Source organism: Triticum urartu, chromosome 4 (genome assembly GCF_003073215.2).
Source record: "Triticum urartu cultivar G1812 chromosome 4, Tu2.1, whole genome shotgun sequence".
Classification (NCBI taxonomy): domain Eukaryota; kingdom Viridiplantae; phylum Streptophyta; class Magnoliopsida; order Poales; family Poaceae; genus Triticum; species Triticum urartu.
This window is the reverse complement of record NC_053025.1, coordinates 231,757,758-231,781,461: the sequence shown is the minus strand read 5'-3', so window position 1 is coordinate 231,781,461 and position 23,704 is coordinate 231,757,758. Positions and strand designations below refer to the sequence as shown.

Genomic DNA, 23,704 nt, shown 5'->3' with positions numbered 1-23,704 from the left:
TTCAAGAGGAAATAGCGGGATTTTTGCTCGACCAGGTCATAGATCCCAAAGGAGAATACTATTACCCACTACCGCCCCCATGAACCACTTGTCATCGTGCTCCGAAGGCACCAAGGCAACATGTTGGAGAAATTGTATATATATATATACATGTGTATGTGTGAATAATTAATGGTGGTTGTGAGACATTCAGTGATATATATATATATATATATATATATATATATATATATATATATATATATATGTGTGTGTGTGTGTGTGTGTGTGTGTGTGTACTAGCACAAATGCCCGTGCGTTGCAACGGGAAAAATAGAACACTATGACCTGACGGGCATATTCGCGACGGCATAGACATGGGTATATCATCCATGACATAATCATCACATAAGCAGACATCACTGGTATCTTTCCCAAAAATAATAGCGCACAACCTTACCCTAATAAGCATGGCTCAAGGACCCTCTCCACTCAATTTCAACATGCCGCTTATCCCCAAACGATGGCTATCGGATGTTAAAAAACAACTATGATAAAATTATTTATAGATCTGTATTTACAACCCATCTCACATCAAAATGATATAGGAAGATGTAAAAAACATCCTTTGGAAAATATTTTCTAGATTATTATGTTGTTTAATTATTATTAAAGAGTTTATAAAAATAAGAAAAATTGAATTAGTAAGTTGGATGGAAAATGTACACTGTAATTTCATGTCCAATAGTCTAACTTAGACGGCTCCATCAAATATATATGTAGTGCCCAAACAAATCATACACTGTAATTTGAAGTACAGATTAGACTGATGCATCAAATATAATGTACATCTAAAGTCTGAACTGTTCTCCTTTTAAGATATCCATGAACATTTAATAGACATTTTAGTTCATTGCCCACGACCAATTGGCAATCATGAACCCTAAGAAACAGGATCAAGGAGTCAATATTGAACATCAAAATCGACAGATGAAACAATTCGGTACATACATGTAGTTCTGGGGACCTGTACCTCTCCCTAGTGCACTGGAGCGTCACATGAAGCCACACAGCAGCCAACAAACCAGATTGATCTGTCAAAAGTAGATTCCAAACGAATCAGCATCACCTGTAAATCAAACAGGGGTTTCTTCCACGGAGTGTATATGTCACAGCACCGCAACAGTACACACTCCCCAATGTTTGTAGCAGAATCCCATCCATTCGTATTTTGCGGAGGCTAGTCGTCGATGGCATCCAGTGCATGGCCACGTCCACGGCAAGTCGTTCCGACGACCGCGCGACAGCAACATCCTTTTCTCCTTCCATCACTTATCTTGGGCACCATCATCGGTGGACGGTGAGAAGGACCAACACATTCACAGCCTAGCTGCAGAACTTGAGGTCATGGCCGAAAGAGCTTGCAGGGAACCGACAGAGCACACATATTATAGACCTGGGAACACAAAATCCATAACTTAGTTCTTATAGCATGTAAAATATGTTTGCTTGGTTGTAGCTTTGACCAAATCACCAGAAGAATGGCCATCAGATTGCAGCGTGAGTGCAGATTAGCATTTATTTTAAGTGCCATTATGCTGGCCTTTGAAGGTATGGTTTGTTCGGATTTCAGTGTGAGAATTCGACAAATAAAACTATCTTAAATACCATTGTTATCCCTAAAAAATCTCAGTGTAATGAAAAACTATATAAGAAAATCTATGCATCTAGGAACATGCAGCGTCCCTTCTGAATAATCATTAGATCACTAAACTGTTAACAGAAGGATGCAAGTGCACAGAGAGGACATGATCAGCAATGGAAAAAAAGCAAATTTGCAGATAGTAAATAATCTTCTATAGTTAGACTATATACACTAAGAGAATCTGGAACAAAACGATTCGCAAAATGTACAAAAACATAACTCTACAGCCTCTAGTGCAGGCTATACAAAACTTAAAATCCCTATGTTCTCTTTGTGAAGATGCCTGTGCGTTGTAGTAGTCTGTGAAGGAAAAGAATATGTTCTGCACTCTGTCAGCTTCCGGCAGAAGTACGAGGAAGAGATGGGTGATGCGATGCAAAAGATGAGTTCAGAGAAGGGAAAGGAACAACTGACCCCGTCCTTTACCACATAAATACCTCTTTCACTGCCACCCATACAGTGGACTCCGCCCGAACAGGGCTCGGCGTAGTTGAACACCGACGCATGTTTTTAGCAGATCAGTGGCTGGGATGGCCGGGGGCTGTAGCCAGGGATTACAGAGGCTAAGTTTATCTGTCGACATACTATCAGTTACCAGTTTCCAATAGTGTGGAGGAAGCTGAAGGCCCGGGCAACCCTGTTTCGGCTGCATGCTCTTGCAAAAGTTTTCAGAGGACCCGTGGAGCTTGAGATGGATTGCAAAACAGTGACTGAATATCTAAACTCGGATGTGCCCACTCTTGCTCCCTGCTATGGAGTGATCCAAGATATAAAGGCGGCCCTGTCTTGCTTTCCTTCATTCAAAGTTGTATTTATAGGAAGGAGGAGTCTTGTTAGCTTTAACACCAAACTTGGGGAAGATCTAAAGGATTATGTCATTCAAATAGCAGGTGAGGAAAACACATCAATAATATATCCCAGAAACATATAGATGAACTGTAGCTCTATATAGAAACCATTGCTTTCCGACATACAAAATGGTACGTACAGAATGAGATGAGCAAGAAAGCTTGGTACAAATACACAAATGCAGTTTTTGAACTTACTGTAATAATGAACATACAGACTAATAATTAAGTAGGAGGATAGTTGTGTGGTTCGTTTTTGTTCTGAGGGCTAATGCTCATTTCTGAAGGAAAATAATCTCAGATTTCTAACTGAACTATAATCCCATGTAGGTATGGTTGCAGAACAAACAATATATTACACATCGATGTAATCCCTTCTTGTTCCTCACAGAACTAAATAAAAGAACACACAGGAGTAAAATTAGAATAACTGAATAAAAGAACACACAGGACTAATTTAAATTATGAATTGGGCTGAAACTTTTTCATGGTTGCCTAGCAAATGAAAATAGCATCTTATCATATATTGGGTATTCAACAGAATCAAATACATGGTCAGAGTGTTCCTGAGATTGATGGTTTTTGAACTCTGTTCCTTGACAACATGGCCTCTGCTTGCTTACTGATGGATCAGATAGACAATTTTCAATTATAGTTTCCTGAAACTGACATGTTTCTGTGAACATCTCAAACCTGGTGGATTTGCTGCCTAAGATATTTTCAACACGAATTGCTTCATTTTCTTTTATAAATTCAGGTTCAAAACTATCGCTTCTTAAGAGCATTTTCTGTGCTTGTTCACTGTCAAATTATTCAGTATATTGTCAACTAAAAATAGGATGAACAGGTGATTGCTACCTGTAGTCAGTTTTCCTTAAGAAAGAAGAAATGATATGGAATTTTGGTCTATTGAGCTTTCTTCTTAATGAAAATGAGGCATCTTTGAGAAAAAAAATAGCAGTAGCATTTATCATCTAGTAGGGATGAATGACACGGGTACCTTTAATATTCTTACTTGCGGAATTTCTATGCTGATTTCAGTACAATTTCAGACTTTAGAAAGTATGAACAAGACAAAACTTTAAATATTTAATGTCTATGACTTTTTTGTTTGATGAAACCAGTGGAAAATATATTCTATATAAGTGGGAATAGGTCTAGAAGGAGGCCCGTAAGAAACTATTTCAGCCAAGCAACCAACCAGACTATGACAGAATTAGAAGAGTCTAAGCAATCACACATGTAACTCCAGGAATCAGAAAGAATAGTTCATTCAGATTCCTTGCCCAATATCATTGAATAACTAATATAACAAGTAAATAATAAGCTCCTACATTCAGCAATATAAAGCTAGCATAGTTGGCACCCCAAATTGAAGAATCATTTTGCATCCTGGAAAGGATAATATCAGCAAGTGTTGTGAAGGTCAAATTACCAACCAACAGAACCATGATATGCATGACGTGACAATAGCATCGTTTAAGGGAAAATGCTCTACCAGGAGCTTGAGAGCATACATGCTGATGACCACATCGCTTCGACAGGTATCCATTGGAATCTCAGGTGCATCGTACAGCGTTGTATTATTGAGTTCCACCATGTGGTCAGCTATAAGCTTGCTGATGAAAACAACCTGGGAGTTTTGAAGTGCTGCTCTAGATTCCTCGCAAAGGTCAAACCAAGTTACCAAAAGGATCAAAGTAATTCAAGACATGTGAACTAAACCAAGAGGCGGCAGGGAAGAACATGTATGTGTGTACCTGCGGATGATCGTCAAGATTAGGTCGGACGAAGGGTGTCCTCACACAATACATGTTTGATGAGACACCGGCATCCTCATACATCTCTCTTGTTTAAGTTTTCTCTCCTTGTTCGTTGGTTTCTTTGCTAAAACAATATGACAGCAAGTCATCATCCAGAAATAAAATCACCATTGGTATTAATAAAGAGATTTTGAGAAAGTAAAAATACGTCAAATAGGAGAAGCTTACATGCCATCTTGAAATTCCTAGAAACCGAGTGACATCCGATGCATGACCAACATACACTGGAAACAATACAAACCTGCATGTTCTGTACACTCTCTGAGTTGAATCCTGAATTAAGTATGATAATGGGACAACTCAAGATATATCAACCTTCAAATCCATTACCCTGATCAGACGGCAGGGACGATCATAGGCGGTGGGAGTCAACCAAGCAGAGGATGTGTGCAGCGTTGGAGCAGGCAGAGGATGCGCGGCTCCTCGAGGAGGACCCGTTCTGGTCGTGGGGATGTGGATCCAGGAGGCAGAGCATGGCAGGGGTGGGGTGGCGGCGCTGGGAGGTGCAGTAGACGGGGAAGGCGAGGGTCAGCCGGATCCGTAGGTGCTGGCGACGAACGATGGCCGGGTCGGGCGCTCGGGGATCAAGATGGGAGGCGGGTAGGCGGTGGCGGCGCTCGGCGGAGGGGGTGGCCGGTGGCGCGCCGTGAGGAGGGGCGGGCAGGAGGCGGCGGCGCGTTGCAGGATTGCAGGCAGGTCGTGCTGCTGGATGGGCTATTTTTATTTTCTTTTCTCTCGCCCGTATACCGGTTCGGGAGGACCATGGGTTGAATACAAATAAGGAAACCGGGTAAATTAGCGGCCGGTGCGCGTTCGGCTAGAGCACGGTAGGCGGCGGCCCATGGCCCATAGCAAATTTTTTGGCCCATGTAATACGAAGCTGTGAAAACAAAATTAAACGGACGAAATTTAGTACCACCTTACGTATATATTTTAAATGCGAACTGAAAGCGTAAATTCACGGGAGAAAGCGTATTGTGACAGTGAACCCACGGAGTCAATCCGTGCTTTATTATTAGGGAAAGATATATATGCATAACGTGTACAATACGTAGTATCGTAAAATACCAGCAAACAAAAAAGAATTAAATGGAAAACACAAAATTAATGGAAAAATAAAAAATAAAACCAAACCCCCCCCCCCCAAACATTTAGTACCGATTGGTGTTACCAACCGGTACTAATGATCTACCCGCACCCGGCTCCTGGCTCGTGCCACGTGGTGGCACTTTAGCGCCGGTTCGTGTCGAACCGGTACTAAAGTGGGGGGGGGGGCCTTTAGTCCCCACTCTTTAGTGCCGGTTGTAGAACCGGCACTAAAGGCCCTTATGAACCGGCGCTAAAGCCCGGTTCTGCACTAGTGTCAGTTGATTCCCAATTAACAGAAGCATTCCCCGGTGTAACATGCCCTAGTCCACCTATTACGTCGGGGAAGCAGCGCCTCGGTGTTTATCTTAGGAGTGTGTGGGGCCTAGAGCTACTGGTGCCCGATCTGGAGGTCAGCCGGCATTAAAGGCATGGCCCGGGGGTGCTGCCAAGCACGGCTGTGGTGTGAGGTCGAGGGGAGGGCGGGGCGGCGGAGGCAGGGGTCTGGGCTGGTGGTCGCTGGCGGTTCGAGAAAGATCGTCAACAGTGACTGGCGGGAGGTAGACGAAGGCCATCTGCCAGTTCCTTATAGATTGGACGGTTCATTAAAAAAATAGACTGGCCTATTTATTTTCAGTCGACTGTTATCTTGATAGGACCACATGTGGTGGTGTGCTGGAGGAGTACCTGCATTTCTTATGCTCATATATTACAAAATCATACGGAGTAGAATCTAATTTTGTTTTCCATGCAATGTTGTAGAGCTATCATATGTCTCCTGTCATCTATTTTTCAGCCATCTATTATCTGCTATTTTTATAGTGCACTAGTTCTGCACACACTTCACCCATACTCTCACTATTGTGTTTTTATGCAAGGGTATTTTAGAGTCTGCCTCGAGAGAAGCAGAAAAGGAAAGAGATAAGTTGCTCCAGCTTTCTACGCAGGTAAGCATGGCACGTTACAACGCTATAAAGGGTGCAATGTCAGCAGATGGAGACAGTAAACGAAGCTTTTGAGTTGATGACCTCGCTCGCAATGAACCACCATCCTAGGTGCTTACTTTAACTTCATGGTGTTATATGTGGTTGCATAATCCATATGGTGTCTAGCTTGTATTCAAAAGGCCGAAGTCAGATAAGGAAAGATATTTTTTACATGAACCACCATCCCGTGAGCACCACAAGACAAATAGCTAGTCAGGGCACTGGCCGACCCAGTGACAAGCCCAGCAAAGGCAGGTATCACCTGGAAGCCAACTAAAAAGCAGCGATCGTGGCAAAGCAGCCCGCCTCCCACCAGGCTCTCAGGTCCTAGATGATCATGCTCAGCACTCCAGCCGGATGCCTAGCTTGTATTGCTTCCAATTAGGTTAAATTGCATCTACTTAGCTTACACATTATACCTTTGACTATGACATGCCTTTCTGTTTTTGGTACATACTAGTACATCTATGTATTAACCATGTTCTTACATCAAACTAATGTTCTTGTGTATCCCTCATCAATCACTTATGATGAGGCAGTCAGGCAAGTGGACTACTCCTCGTTTAAAGAATGCAGCGTCAGCCTCCCGACATGATTCTCAAGAAATAGCAAGGCTAGATGAAGATAGTGAACGTAGCTCTGTAGTTGATTACCGCATTTCCCCTACACTAGCATCGCAGGTGCTTGCTCTAACTTGGCAGCGTGATATGTGGTTGCATGTTGCATATGGTGTCTAGATTGTAATTCTTCCAATCTGGTTAAACTGCATGTGCTATTCTGCTTAGCTTATACATTATACCTGTTAATGTGACATGCCTTCCTGTATTTAGTACATAGTACATTTGTCTATTAAGCATGTCCTTACATAAAACTATTGTTTTTTTGTATCCCGCATCAATCAATATGATGAGACACCTTTAGTATATGCGGCGCTATATTAGTTGCATCTTTCATATGATTTATAGCATGCACTGCTTCTAATTTGTTTAAATTCCATTTATGATGGGATGCTTTCAACTTGGCAGAGTCATATTGGTTGCATCTTTCATGTGGTGTCTAGCTTGCATTGCTTCTTATTTGTTGGAATGGTTTCTGTTTATTTTACACAAATAATGGTGAACATGCCATGTCGTCCTATTTTTTGTACATATTCCATCCTGGTATCATGTGTTTGCCTTACATCAAAGTAGTGATTGTCAGTATCATGCATGAATGAGTTCGGAAGAGAGAATTTTATTGATTTTTCTTGTTGGTTTTACTTGACAATTCAAAATCAATAAAGCGGAAGGAAGTTAACAAGGTAGCATATAAAGGTGCTCCTTCTAAACAGAGGGCCTCTACAGTTTCTAGTCCTCCATCCCCCCAAGATGATTTCCAAGACAACACATGCATAGACACTCAACGTAGCTGAGTTTATGATGAGCACGTCTCCTCTAGTGCACCACCACCGGTGCTCCCTCTAACTTGGCACTGTTATATGTGGTTGCATGTTATGTGTGATGTCTAGCTTATATTGCTTCTAATTTTGTTGAATCCATCTGCTTACTTTACACATTATACTTGAATAAGACACGTGTTCCTGTTTGTAGAACATACAATATCTGTCTATCACACCATGTTCTTATATCAAATTACTACTATTGTGTAACCTGCAACAATCACTTATCATAAGACACGTTTGACTTCGGAGTGTGATATAGGTTACATCTCGCATTCTTTTCTAGCTTGTACTACTAATTTGTTGAAATGGCACTTATGATGAGACAGTTTTAACTTGGTAGAGTGATATCGTTGCATCTTTCATATGGTGTCTAACTTTCATTGCTTCTAATTTGTTGAAATGCCTTCTCCTTAGTTTACACATCATAAGCTGTGAATATGCAATGACACTAATGACGAGAGACCTCTAACTTGGTAGTGTGATGTTGTTTTCATATTGCATATGATTTATTTCTTGTATTGCTTCACATCTATTTAAACGCCATTTATGATGAGACATTGTTAACTTGGCAGAGTGATATTTTTAGTATCTTTCATATGGTGTCTACCTTCCATTGCATTGCTTCTAATTTAGTGAAATGTCTTCTGCTTAGTTTATACTTCATAGTTCTGGTTATCTCTTCCATCCTGTTTTTCGTACATATTACATCCTCCTATCATGTGGTTCTCTAACATCAAAGTTCAGTTTGTCTGTATCACGCATCAATTTGTTCTGAAGAACTAAATTGTTATTCGTTTTTCTTGTCGGCTTGACTTAACATGGCACAGAGAAAGAGGAAGAAACAAAAAATGGTAGGGAATGGGAACCAGAAGAATCCTGCAGATTCTGCTGGTATTGATGGTGCAATAGAAGGTCAAAGTCTAGCGGAAAATTCGACAAATAGGGTATCCCATGCTACACGAGTTGCAGAAAAAGCTAAACAGAAACAAATAGCTGCAACCAAACAAGCAGGGACGGCCCTAGTTCTTGAAACACCTTCCACGGTACTACCTGCTGCACGAGTTACTCATGCTCAACTGAGCTAGCAGCATGTTCCCAAGCTCCCTTGCCACCTGACACTACTTCCTAAGCACTCTTGACACAAGACGAGTTGGCAAGATCAGATGAACCTTGTGAGCTTCAACAGCAAGAAGGTAGTTGCTGGGGTCAAGTTACAGTTGCATGCTTCTTTATATGTAGTCTCACAGTTTGATGTACGCTAACACTTCCCTATGTTCATTGTTGGACTAGCACCTAGGCCCAAGAGGAAACAAACATCAGGGATAATGCTCGATAGGTTAACTAAATCTAGAGGAGGAAGAATGGAGATCCACTTTGAGGCAGGTTTAAAAAGGCCACGCGATGCTACAGAGTCAGCCAAGTTAGTATTGGAGGCAGCGGTTGCCGTTAGGTGTCATGTACGTATCCTCCCAACATGGATTCAGTACATGAATGAAAAAGACGAAACCTAGTTCAACACCTTCCTCGACCATTTATCTGTAAGTATGGTTATGTATGGAAACTAGTAATATCGTCTTGCTCTGACCCATACTTTTTAGTTTGCTGACAATGAGACTCCCATAAGTTTCAACAGATGAGGTTCAAGTTGGATAGACAAGATGATGCAACCAGACAAGCTTGCACACATGTTTTCAAGTCTGCTCTATGACAGTATCGGTATAACTTGAGGAAAACTCACTTTGAAGGAAAGGCTAATAATGAACTTTCCCAAACATCTCCAATGGAAAATATATCGGATGAAGACTTGAGGGGCCTCGTTAAACACTGGTCTCATCTGAAGTATCAGGTACATTATATATATGTGATCAGATCACATGTTAAAGTCCTATTTACACATGTGCCACACAAATCTATCTTCTTGTAGGTGAACTGTTCAAAAAATAAGGCCAACCATACGAAAGTGAAATTCCTATAGACGACAGGATATTGTAGCTATATTGCACATTGCGATGCTCTTGTAATTAGCTGCTATTTCACTCTTTTCGTTGTACCATATTATCATATCTATACTGACTTGTTCCAAATGCAGAGGAAAGCTCGCAAGGACCAAAAAGTACCTGAACCAAATGTTGTGGAAATCTTCAAGGACTGTGACACCAGCAAGAAGAAGGGCATGACTACACCAATCAAAGCCGCTCTTGTAAGTCCTTGATCCTTATGCCTTTTAACTACTACTTACTCTCTTACTTGTGCCTTGAACTGCATGGTTTGTAGCCAATGTCTATTACTCTTTTCAATTTTATACACAACTGTCTTAGTGTATCATTGCACCTTACATGGTTTAAAAGAGAGGAGTGATGTTCCTTTGATCTTGACCTGTAATCTAGTTCCGTGCTGAACTTGCCCACACAATGTTACAATTGCCTGTTTGTCTGTTCTTAGTTGTTTTGTGATATGAATGATGTCATACTATGCATACCGTATTATAAACTTCATCTCTTTATCCTTAGCCCTCAATACAATGTGAAGAAATAGACAATACATTAGCGATGGTACATGGTCATATGTTTGGAACCTGGTTTTATTATGTACTTTGCAATAAAATACAACTAATATTTTACATGGGTTCACCAGAATAAGTTCTATATATAGACCAAAGCTATTTTGTTTGGTTTTGCTGCCTCCTTAATATCTTATGTTCTGGTACTACTAATGTAAAAACTCAACTTTTCAGCGAGCTATGGAAAAAATGGTGGAACCGCCACCTTCTGAAGGGACGAGGCAACTATAACTGCAATGTCAGCTCTTGTTGCAGTGGGTCAGTACATGTCCACTAACAGTGCCAAAAGCATGTTCCTGCGTAATACTTGGTTGGTGTTAAGCCAATCTCGTACAAATTGCCTCATGATCAAGACATGCAAGCTCAAAATAATGTTGTATCTGCGCTCCAGACACAAGTCCATTCCCTAATAGAGACCCTTTGTGAAACAAGGAGAGACATTGTTCGATGTTGTCAAGATATGGATGGTTTTGAAACTCGACTATTAGACATTTTCTATGTTGTTCAAGAGCCTAGGAGAACTGAAGGCGAAGGTTACGGTGCTCCATCGGACAATACAACATGAAAACGTAACAGTCAGGTCAAATGAACTGAGCTTCTGAACTTTTGGTGGTGCATTTATCTGCTAGTTTGTTAACTTTTATTCCAACCTTCCTTTTGTTTTATAGATGTAATTTGTTTTGGTGTGATACAAAATTTGTTCTTAACGTGCAGCCACCGGCTGAAGAAAACAACAAGACATTTTTGTATAGTGTAGGGGGTTCCCTATATTTGCACTGGTGGCGAACTTTGATGCCCAGTGGATGTAATATGTGCAATAGCCGTGATAGCCTAGCGTAAGTTGCTTGCTTATTTATTTCCTTATTGTCTTGTTTATTTGTTTTCTTGTAGTCAGTGCAGTTCTTTTTTCGCGGTTTACTAGTGGCCGCAATAACCTAATTTTTTAAACTAGGCCACATTAACCATGGGCTACATATTTACTATAGTTAACATGGGCGTCCTACGGGTCGTAGAAACAATGGGCCTTCTACGAGGCGTAGAAACAATGGGCCTTATACGGGCCGTAGACACAATGGGCCTTCTATGGGCCGTATCATCAATGGGCCTTCTACAGGCCGTATGATCGGTTGGCGAAACATGGGCCAATAACAGACCGCATTATGGTCGTGAATGGGCTAGGGTTGAAATCGTCCGTTCTTAGGCCGACCATAACGGGTCATCGTTAATTGGTCGTATTTGATGACACTATGAAAACGACCCAACGTATTAACGGGCCACAAACGGGCTGACTATAACCACGAGCTGAATTTGGCCCACAAGCAGAAAATGACAATAACGGGCCGAAAGTAAACGAATGCTAGAAATGAGCCCAAGAATAAATGGGCCCTGAGAAGGCCAAAAGATAACATGGGCTGGAAACGGCCCAACTGAATAATGGGCCGTTAATGGGTATAAAGTGATACACTATTCATTACGGGCCAGTTTTACCATGAGCCATTAATGGGCCGAGGGTTACTAAGGGCCTCATATGGGCCGAAAGACGTCATGGACCATACATGGGCTGGAAGATAAAACAATCTGGAATTATATTGGACGGCCCAGATGACGCTACTAGGCCTAATTCGGATAGGTCGTAAACGGGCCCTGGGTTACCGGGATGTAAATGAGCTATATGCGAACAGGCCATTAACAGGCTTGCCGTGGGCAGGCCCGCCACCTTTTGACCAAGTCAAATGGGCCGGCCTTTTCACATGAATGGTCCTCTGTTGGGCCGTGCCACGTGTCGACGTATCATAGGCGCTTTGGGTCCAATGAGTGGATGACATCTGTCCCAACGGTGAGCTGACACGTGTTTCCTCCAGCCAATGATGATTTTACACGTGGAAAATCCCCATTGGACGGGGCTGTTAACGGGTTATCGGATCCAAAAGTGGACCCGACAGCTTAACGGCGTTCCATTACGGTTGATGCCACATGTCGGTCACCCTTGATGAAAGCACTTCTGTGACGCGCGATTTATCGTCATGGAAGTGGACACTTCCGTGATGATAATTTTGGTAATGTCATGGAACACTTCTACGACAGCACATGTATGACTATCTTGATTCTGTCATAAATTTGTCATGGATGTACATGCATGACAGAAAACGTGACCTACTGTGACAAACACGTATCATCACAGAAGTGTATTTTTTTTGTAGTGCTCTCTCGTGGTCCCCAAGGTCTTGACGCTTCAACAACACCAGGAAGAAGACTAACATTGCCACATCTTCCACACCAAAGACAGTACCAACGGGTGTACTGTGAAGGTCATCATCGACGAAGGAAGTTGCCACAAATTGGCAAGTGAAGAGCTATGTCCCAAGCTACAATTGGTCAAGAATAAGCATCCTCGCCCCTACAAGGTCCAATGGCTTAGCCACTCTGGCACCATTGAAGTGGAGCACACCGTGCAAGTTTCCTTCAAGATCGGTGCCTACGAGGATACCTTGGAGTGTGATGTGGTTCCCATGTCCGTGTGCCATCTCCTCTTGGGGAGACCTTGGCAATACGACTACGGCATCACCCATAATGGAAGAACCAACCACTATAGCTTCAAGATGAAAGGAAAGGAGTATGCGCTACGACCTATGTCACCAAGTCAAGTGATCGCCAACAAGCAAGCATCCTCCCATCATGGAGAGACTAGTGAGAGAGTGAACCACCACAAACAGAGTGAGCGACACAAGCTCAAAATGAGTGACTCTTCATCGAGGGAGAAAAACTTAGTCCTCCTAGCCACCAAAAGAGAGATGAGAGAAGTGTGTGAGAACCCATCGAGTGTCATACACTATGTCCTAGTGTGCAAAGATGAAGTGGCAAGGACTAACCCATCTAATCCTCTTCCTCTAGTGTTCTCTAACTTGATGTAGGAATTCGCGGATGTCTTCCCAGATGAGCTACCTCTGGGTCTTACTGCTCTACATGGCATTGAACACTGGATCAACCTCGTCACCCATACGCACCTCTTCCTAACAAGGCTCCATACCGCGTCAACCCCGAAGAAACCAAGGAAATACAAAGGCAAGTCCAACATCTCATAGACCATGGACATGTGCATGAAAGTCTGAATCCATGTGTCGTACCGGTCATTCTTTTGCCAAAAAGAGATGGTAGTTTTCGCATGTGTTCCGATTGTAGACCCATCAATGCTATCACCGTTCGTTATAGGCATCCCATTCCACGCCTTGATGATATGCCAATGAGCATAGCGGTGCCACCATTTTCTCAAAAATTGATCTTAAAACCCTAGGCCCCTCCGGTGTGTATATAATCCGAAGGATTTAGTCCATGGAGGCTATCAAAATTCTCATAGGCTAGACAACTGTAACAGCATGGATTTTGGCCCTTCTATTTTTTCTTTTTGATTTATTGGTTTTTGCTCTGTTTTTCTTTTTGGAGTGGTTCTGTGGCCTTATCACCTGGGAAATCATCTTCATTTCCTCTCCCAAGTGGCTCATCATCCTAAAAACCTTGCCAAGATCATGTCACTTCACTGCTTGACCAAACCCTAAAATCTTTTTCTAGGAAATATTCCTTTTTCTATTAAAGGAATAATCCTATCTGCCCTAGGTTGTGAAGCAACCCATATTTCTGTCCATCCAAAAAACCCCAAATAATTATTATAAATTGTTTGGGTCACATCTTACTCAAATATGACAAAATATTTCATTCGCCATATTTCTCATCATGCTCAATAAATTCATTTCCTATTCTGTCCTAAATGGCACATTGTGAAGCAAGTGCTATTTATCTATGCCCATTTGCCCCAAAACTTTTTGGTCATGATATATCATCCAAATAATTGACCTGTGCCCAAATTCCACTTTATTTGCCTAGCCAAACTTCCTCGGTGATTTTTCAATGTTCCTGTCTGAGGGAAGCCTTTGTGAAGGAAGTGCTAGCTAGGTTTATCCCAATGAGTTGAAATTTTTCATGCCACTTCTTGTGCTCATATTACCTCACTCCTACAAGTTTCAGCTACATACCTTGATCTATGTGAGCACAACATCAAATCTTTGATTCTGTCAATATTTTCAGGTTGTGAAGCAAGTATATTTTATATTGCTTCATTTTGCCCGAAACTTTACCAGAGCATTCTCCTACCCAAATAACTTCTCTCCACCAAATTTGGGATCAATTCTTAAAGCCAATATTTCTCTAGAATTTTTGCATGTTTCTGGTCAGCAAGGATGTTTGTGAAGCAAGTACCATTTTGGTGAATCCAATTGGTATTAAAATTTTACAGCATCTTTATATGATCAAATCACTGAGCCTTGCCAAATTTCAGCCCATGTGGAATCACCATGTGAGTGCACCTTCCTGATCAAGTTTCTGGACCATTTTGGTCAGTTGCAAAGCAACTACATTAAATCTTGATCCAAATCTTCTCAAAGTTACCAGGATGAAAGTCCTTCTTACCCTAAGCCTCACAGACAAACTCTCTGGCTCCAATCCCTTTCCTGTTGCTCAGCAGTTCTCACTCAAGTTTACTGCAGTAAACTTCAGAGGGTGCTTACTATTTAACCAGAGCAGTTTTAATCGATCTACCACCGTAGTTGAGGCCTACCCTGGATGAACTACGCACTAGACAACATGGTCAAGCCCCTCTCCCCCACTACATGCCAGTGCGTGTGGTGACCACGTTAATGGCAAGCCTGTGAACGCGCTCTACTGCCGTTGGCCGCGCCCAGGATGGATTCTTGTTCGGGCCCCTCCTATGCTCGGCATCTCAGCGAGCATCGGCATGTCCCCTAGCTTCCTCTTGTCGTCGCCGTTCTCCTGGACCCCTCTCCCCCTCCGTCCGCTTCCTCACCAATGCAAGCCGTCGCGCGTCCACGGGCGAACAGTGGCGGGTTGGCTCTGTTCATTGCCCTCGTCATCTTTCCTATGCTCCCTTGGCCGCCTCTGCCCCGTGAGAGCCTCCACTGTGCCTCCCTCGTCGCCTGCCTCTGAGCTCATGCACGTGGGCACATGTCGGCGGCGCCGGCCACGCGTCCGTGGCGACGCCAGCTCGGCCTCCTCGCCCTGCGGCTATATAAGGCCACCCCGAGACCTCCCGAGCACTCCATCACCTCCCCCTCACTCCCAGAAGCCTCCCCGACCTATCTGTTCGACTCTAGAGTCCCTCATTGGCTCGGTTGGCTGCCATGGCCGCCACGGCCATGCTCCACGATTGGCTCAAGCCGATCCCTCCCCTTCCTTTCTTCCACCACCAGTAGAACCCCTCCACCCCGGTGAACCCCTCCCCTCTCTCCTTTTGTAGCCGGAGCAACCAGATCACCATGCCCCAACTCTGGCCGAAGACTCCTCCGCCATGGACCGAGCTGCGGCCCAGTATCGGATGCGCCTCGTCTTCCCGATCTCGCCGGTGTGCTGGGCCTCGCCGGAGACGTCCTAGGTCGCCAGAACGGGCGCCGGTAGCCGCGGTCGTCCTCTTCCTTCGCAGGCGAGCGGGAGGTAGGAGAAGGAGACGAGGTCAGGCGGGCCCCCTCCTTTCCCCGACCCCACCCGGCAGCCTCTCCCGCGTTGACCCCGCACTATCCACATGGATAAGTGGCGGGCCTCGCATGTAAGTCCCCGTGTTGACCCGAACTACTGAGGTGGATAAGTGAAAGTGTATTCTCACGAATACGTTTTCCTCCACCGAAAGCACATTCTATTTCTTCATATCTTTTTACTCACAACTCCAAATGAGGTGATTCCAGAGCCCACTTCTTCGTTTCGTCGAGCCTGTTCGGTTGGTATAATTTTCATTATGTTTCGACATTTTGAACATGACCATTTTTCCCTTGCCGTTAATCAGCCCCCTCCGAGAGAGAATGATTTCCGGTGAATCTTTCCGCGAGCTTCTCGCACTTCTTCCTGGTGATTTCTTCCACCCCAGGTAAGACACACACTCCATTTGCGTGATTGAAATGCAGTGACATGGTTTATTCATTTGAACTTGTTTAAAATATTGCAGTAGCTATGTATGATTTGTTCATGGCATTTCTCAGAGTATTGCTTTGGTGTTGATGTTGCCATGATATTGCTTGGAGGTCTAGCACTTATATTTTGATGATTATATGGATGACATGTTGTCTTTGGATTCTTATTGGCTATTATGATTATGTTCATGATGGTATTATGCTTTGGAGTATTACTTTGGATGACATGTTGCCTTTGGATTCTTAATGGCTATTCTGATTATGTTCATGATGGTATTATGCTTTGGAGTATTATGATACGTCTCCAACGTATCTATAATTTCTGATTGTTTCATGCTATATTATATCCTATTTTAGACATTATTGGGATTTATTATACACTTTTATATTATTTTTGGGACTAAGCTATTAACCGGATGCCCAGCCCAGAATTGCTGTTTTTTTGCCTATTTTAGGGTTTCGCAGAAAAAGAATATCAAATGGAGTCCAAATGGAATGAAACCTTCGGGAACGTGATTTTTGGAACGAACATGATCCAGAGGACTTGGACCCTACGTCAAGCAATCAACCAGGAAGGCACGAGGTAGGGGGCGCGTCTACCCCGCCAGGCGTGCCCTCCACCCTGGTGGGGCCCATGTTGCTCCATCGACGTACTCCTTCCTCCTATATATACCTACGTACCCCCAAACTACCAGATACGGAGCCAAAATCCTAATTCCACCACCGTAACTTTCTGTATCCATGAGATCCCATCTTGGGGCCTTTTACAGAGCTCCGCTGGAGGGGGTATCGATCACGAAGGGCTTCTACATCAACACCATAGCCCCTGGAATGAAGTGTGAGTAGTTTACTTCAGACCTACGGGTCCATAGTTATTAGCTGGATGGCTACTTCTCTCTTTTTGGATCTCAATACAAAGTTCTCCCCCTCTCCTGTGGAGATCTATTTGATGTAATCTTCTTTTGCTGTGTGTTTGTTGAGACCGATGAATTGTGGGTTTATGATCAAGTTTATCTTTGAACAATATTTGAATCTTCTCTAAATTCTTTTATGTATGATTGGTTATCTTTGCAAGTCTCTTCGAATTATCAGTTTGGTTCGGCCTAATAGATTGATCTTTCTTGCAATGGGAGAAGTGCTTAGCTTTGGGTTCAATCTTGCGGTGTCCTTTCCCAATGACAGTAGGGGCAGCAAGGCACATATTGTATTGTTGCCATCGAGGATAACAAAATGGGGTTTATATCATATCGCACGAGTTTATCCCTCTACATCACGTCATCTTGCATAAAGCGTTACTCTGTTCTCTTGAACTTAATACTCTAGATGCATGCTGGATAGCGGTCGATGTGTGGACTAATAGTAGTAGATGCAGGCAGGAGTCGGTCTACTTGTCTTGGACGTGATGCCTATATACATGATCATACCTAGATATTCTCATAACTATGCTCAATTCTGTCAATTGCTCAACAGTAATTTGTTCACCCACCGTAATACTTATTTTCTCGAGAGAAGCCTCTAGTGAAACCTACGGCCCCCGGGTACATTTTCCACCATATTAATCTTCCAATACTTAGTTATTTCCTTTGCCATTTATTTTACTTGCATCTTTATTTCTCTTTATCATAAAAATACCAAAAATATTATCTTATCATATCTATCAGATCTCACTCTCGTAGGTGACCGGGAAGGGATTGATAACCCCTTTATCGTGTTGGTTGTGAGGAGTTAATTTGTTTGTGTAGGTGCGAGGGACTCGTGCGTGGCCTCCTACTGGATTGATACCTTGGTTCTCAAAAACTGAGGGAAATACTTACATTGTTCTGCTGCGTTACCCTTTCCTCTTCAAGGGAATACCAACGCAGTGCTCAAGAGGTAGCAAGAAGATTCTTGGCGCCGTTGCCAGGGAGTCTATGCAAAAGTCAACATACCAAGTACCCATCACAAACCCTTATCTCCCTCATTACATTATTTGCCATTTGCCTCTGGTTTTGCTCTCCCCCCACTTCACCCTTGCCGTTTTATTCGCCCTCTCTCTCTCCATCCTCCTTCTCTTTCTCTATTTGCCTCTTCTTTTGTTTGCGTTCTTCCCATATGTATCCTTGTTTGTGTTTCCATGTGCCTTCTATTTGCTTGCATCTTTGCTTGCTAAAAATCTATTGATATGGATCCACTTAAAGTGTTCTACTTAGATCATCTTCGATCCTTATGCGCTCGTGCTAATACCCCAACTAGCCTAGTTGATGGGAAATCTTTAGATGAGCATGCTCATTTTGTGCGTCACCGTTTGTCTGAAAAAGGGAGACTCTTATGGAATCAAATAAACAGATTGCTGTGTTATGCTTGGAATCTTTGTGAAATTTGTGATTTTACTTGTTGCTCTAAGAACCCTAAAAACACCTCCCCTACCTATATGAGTTTAATGATATTGAAATGTTATCTTCTTATTCAATGGATGTTTATAGTTACTACGATATCGAACGAATTGAAGAATTTGTTGCTTTTAAGGATGCTTATGAAGTTGCTTATTTGATTGAAAAATGTGATATTACTCTCTACGAATCTGAAAATTGCGACATACTTAAATATTTCTATGAAAACTATGCTCATAATGTCTATGTCAAAGAATTTATTGAAAGAATGACTGTTGCTTCGGAAGAAAATAATTATATGCATGAATCTATAGATAATTATGATTCCGATGATTTGATTGAAATGTCCCTTGACGAACATGATGCTTTCTATTCTTGTGGCCATGATGCCAATATTTATGAAGATGAATTTGATATAGTTCCTTATGTTAAACATGAGATCGTTGCTATTGGACCCATACTTAATAGTTCCTTTGTTGAAAAGCATGATTGCAATGATGTTATTATAAATTCTCTTAATGTCAATTGTGTTAATGATATGCAAAAACCTAAGCTTGGGGATGCTAGTTTTTCTATGACTACTATTTGTTGCAATGATCATGATTGGGGTGATTCTTCTTTTGATCTTGAAAATTTATTTAAGCCCCATGATGAATATGAGATTGATAATAGTGTTTGCAATATTATTGAGAGTGGGTTTGGAAGAGTGTCAACTTTCAATCCCACATATTTGGAGAATGTTCAATCTTATGAAGTTTTTGATAAAAGTGGATTTGGAGAGGTCATGACTTTAGTTAATGTTAATCCCACTATTTTGGAAGGGTGTCAACTTTGCATACATGTGGATATTGTTAAGAATATGTTTTGTGATAGCTCTATTGTTGAATTTTCTTATGATCCTACATGTAATTATTATGAGAGAGGAAAATATGGTTGTACAAATTTTCATGTTACTAGATTACCTCTCATTATGTTGAGTTTGCTATAGTTTCTTTTCGCTTTCTTGCATATGCTAGTTTTTGCTTTCCTTGATAATTTGTTTGCCTATAAGATGCCTATGCATAGTAAGTATGTTACACTCAGATGTGTTTGTCACGTGTTCTATGATGCTCTCTTTGTGCTTCAATTGTTGTCTTTCATGTGAGCATTGTTGAAATCTTATGCCTAGCTAGGGGCGTTAAACGATAGCGCTTGTTGGGAGGCAACCCAATTTTATTTTTATTCCTTGATTTTTTCTCCTGTTTAGTAATAAATAATTTATCTATCCTCTGTTTTGGTTGTCTTTTTTTTTAATTAGTGTTTGTGCCAAATAGAACCGTTGGGAAGGCTTGGGGAAAGTCTTTTCAATCTTGCTGTAAAATAGAAACTTTAGCGCTCACGAGAACTGCTGCCATTTTTATTTGGAAAGTTATATTTAGTTAATTCTTTTTGCAGATGATTAATAGATAAATTACTCATGTCCAGCAATTTATTTTAGAATTTTTGGGGTTCCAGATCGTGCGTTAGCTGCATATTAATATAGACTATTCTGTTTTTCACAGATTCTGCTTTCTGTGTGTTGTTTGCTTATTTTGATGAATCTATGGCTAGTAAAATAGTTTATAAACCATCGAGAAGTTGGAATACATGAGGTTTAACACCAATATAAATAAATAATGAGTTCATTACATTACCTTGAAGTGGTGTTTTGTTTCCTTTCGCTAACGGAGCTCACGAGATTTTCTACTTTAAGTTTTGTGTTGTGAAGTTTTCAAGTTTTGGGTAAAGATTTGATGGATTATGGAACAAGGAGTGGCAAGATCCTAAGCTTGGAGATGCCCATGGAACCCCCAAGATAATCTAAGGACACCTAAAAGCCAAAGCTTGGGGATGCCCCGGAAGGCATCCCCTCTTTCGTCTACTTCTATCGGTAACTTTACTTGGAGCTATATTTTTATTTATCACATGATATGTGTTTTGCTTGGAGCGTCTTGTATTATTTGAGTCTTTATTTGTTAGTTTTCCACAATCATCCTTGCTGCACACACCTTTTTGAGAGAGACACACATGATTTGGATATTGTTAGAATACACTATGTGATTCACTTAGATTTTTTTTGAGAGTCCTACAAAACAACATGGTAATTTGCTTTAATTATTTTAGGCATTCAAGATTAATAAAAAAATCTTATGAGTGTGTTGAATACTATGAGAAGTTTGAAACTTGATAATTGTTTTGAGATATGGATATGGTGATATTAGAGTCGTGCTAGTTGAGTAGTTGTGAATTTGAGAAATGCTTGTGTTGAAGTTTGTGATTCCCGTAGCATGCACATATGGTGAACCGTTATGTTAAGAAGTCGGAGCATGATGTATTTATTGATTTTCCTCCTTAGGAGTGGCGGTCGGGGATGAGCGATGGTCTTTTCCTACCAATCTATCCCCCTAGGAGCATGTGCGTAGTACTTTGCTTCGATAACTAATAGATTTTTGCAATAAGTATGTGAGTTCTTTATGACTAATGTTGAGTCCATGGATTATATGCACTCTCACCCTTCCACCATTGCTAGCCTCTCTAATATCGCGCACCTTTCTCCGGTATCATACATCCACCATATGCCTTCCTCAAAACAGCCACCATACCTACCTATCATGGCATTTCCATAGCCATTCTGAGATATATTGCCATGCAACTTTCCACCATTCCGTTTACTATGACACGCTCCATCATTGTCATATTGCTTCGCATGATCATGTAGTTGACATTTTAGTTGTGGCAAAGCCACCGTTCATAATTCTTTCATATAAGTCACTCATGCATCATTGCTATCCCAGTATACCGCCGGAGGCATTCATATAGAGTCATACTTTGTTCTAGTATCGAGTTGTAATCATTGAGTTGTAAAGAAATAGAAGTGTGATGATCATCATTCATAGAGTATTGTCCCCCCCAAAAAAGAGAAAGGCCAAAAAAAGAATAAATAAATAAATAAAAATGGGCAATACTACTATTCTTTTTTTCCACACTTGTGCTTCAAAGTAGCACCATGATCTTCATGATAGAGAGTCTCCTATGCTATCAGTTTCATATACTAGTGGGAATTTTTCATTATAGAACTTGGCTTGTATATTCCAACGATGGGCTTCCTCAAAATGCCCTAGGTCTTCGTGAGCAAGCAAGTTCGATTCACACCCACTTAGTTCTTTTTTTGAGCTTTCATATACTTATAGCTCTAGTGCATCCTTTGCATGGCAATCCCTACTCACTCACATTGATATCTATTAATGGGCATCTCCATAGCCCCGTTGATACGCCTAGTTGATGTGAGACTATCCTCTCCCTTTTTGTCTTCTAGACAACCTCCATTCTATTCCACATATAGTGCTATGTCCATGGCTCACGCTCATGTATTGTGTGAAGATTGAAAAAGTTTGAGAACACCAAAAGTATGAAACAATTGCTTGGCTTGTCATCGGGGTTGCGGATGATTTAAATACTTTGTGTGGTGAAGATGGAGCATAGCCCGACTATATGATTTTGTAGGGATAGCTTTCTTTGGCCATGTTATTTTGAAGAAACATAATTGCTTAGTTAGTATGCTTGAAGTATTATTGTTTCTATCTCAATATTGAACTTTTGTCTTGAATCTTTCGGATCTAAATATTCATACCACAATTAAGAGAATTACATTGAAATTATGCCAAGTAGCATTCCACATCAAAAATTCTGTTTTTATCATTTACCTACTCGAGGACGAGCAGGAATTAAGCTTGGGGATGCTTGATAGTCTCCAACGTATCTATAATTTTTGACTGTTCCATGCTATATTATATCCTGTTTTGGACATTATTGGGCTTTATTATACACTTTTATATTATTTTTCAGACTAACCTATTAACCAGAGGCCCAACCCAGAATTGTTGTTTTTCCCTATTTTAGGGGTTCACAGAAAAAGATTATCAAACGGAGTCCAAACGGAATGAAACCTTCGGGAACGTGATTTTTGGAACGAACATGATCCAGAGGACTTGGACCCTACGTCAAGCAATCAACCAGGAAGGCACGAGGTAGGGGGCGCGTCTACCCCGCCAGGCGTGCCCTCCACCCTGGTGGGGCCCATGTTGCTCCATCGACGTACTCCTTCCTCCTATATATACCTACGTACCCCCAAACTACCAGATATGGAGCCAAAACCTTAATTCCACCGCCCTAACTTTCTGTATCCATGAGATCCCATCTTGGGGCCTTTTCCAGAGTTCCACCGGAGGGGGTATCGATCACGGAGAGCTTCTACATCAACACCATAGCACCTTCGATGAAGTGTGAGTAGTTTACTTCAGACCAACGGGTCCATAGTTATTAGCTAGATGGCTTATTCTCTCTTTTTGGATCTCAATACAAAGTTCTCCCCCTCTCTTGTGGAGATCTATTCGATGTAATCTTCTTTCGCGGTGTGTTTGTTGAGACCGATGAATTGTGGGTTTATGATCAAGTTTATCTATGAACAATATTTGAATCTTGTCTGAATTCTTTTATGTATGATTGGTTATCTTTGCAAGTCTCTTCGAATTATCAGTTTGGTTTGGCCTACTAGATTCATCTTTCTTGCAATGGGAGAAGTGCTTAGCTTTGGGTTCAGTCTTGCGGTGTTCTTTCCCAGTGACAGTAGGGGCAGCAAGGCACGTATTGTATTGTTGCCATCGAGGATAACAAGATGGGGTTTATATCATATTGCATGAGTTTATCCCTCTACATCATGTCATCTTGCTTAAAGGGTTATTCTGTTCTCTTGAACTTAATACTCTAGATGCATGCTGGATAGCGGTCGATGTGTGGAGTAATAGTAGTAGATACAGGCAGGAGTCGGTCTACTTGTCTTGGACGTGATGCCTATATACATGATCATACCTAGATATTATCATAATATGCTCAATTCTGTCAATTGCTCAATAGTAATTT

General features: G+C 41.7%; 1 long non-coding RNA gene across 11 annotated transcripts; it reads right to left on the bottom strand.

The window, feature by feature from the left end:
* Positions 1 to 712: 712 nt before the first annotated feature.
* Positions 713 to 5,097, bottom strand: LOC125551368. Of its 11 annotated transcripts, none has more exons than XR_007302478.1 (5): positions 4,686 to 5,097; positions 4,524 to 4,596; positions 4,293 to 4,419; positions 1,013 to 4,187; positions 713 to 922 (listed from the first exon to the last, which is right to left on the bottom strand). It is a non-coding gene; the product is annotated as an uncharacterized LOC125551368 (long non-coding RNA). The 11 variants fall into 11 exon arrangements; XR_007302480.1 differs by having other exon boundaries at positions 713 to 2,546; positions 4,031 to 4,187; XR_007302484.1 differs by having other exon boundaries at positions 713 to 2,478; positions 4,031 to 4,187.
* Between the last annotated feature and the right edge of the window lie 18,607 nt (positions 5,098 to 23,704).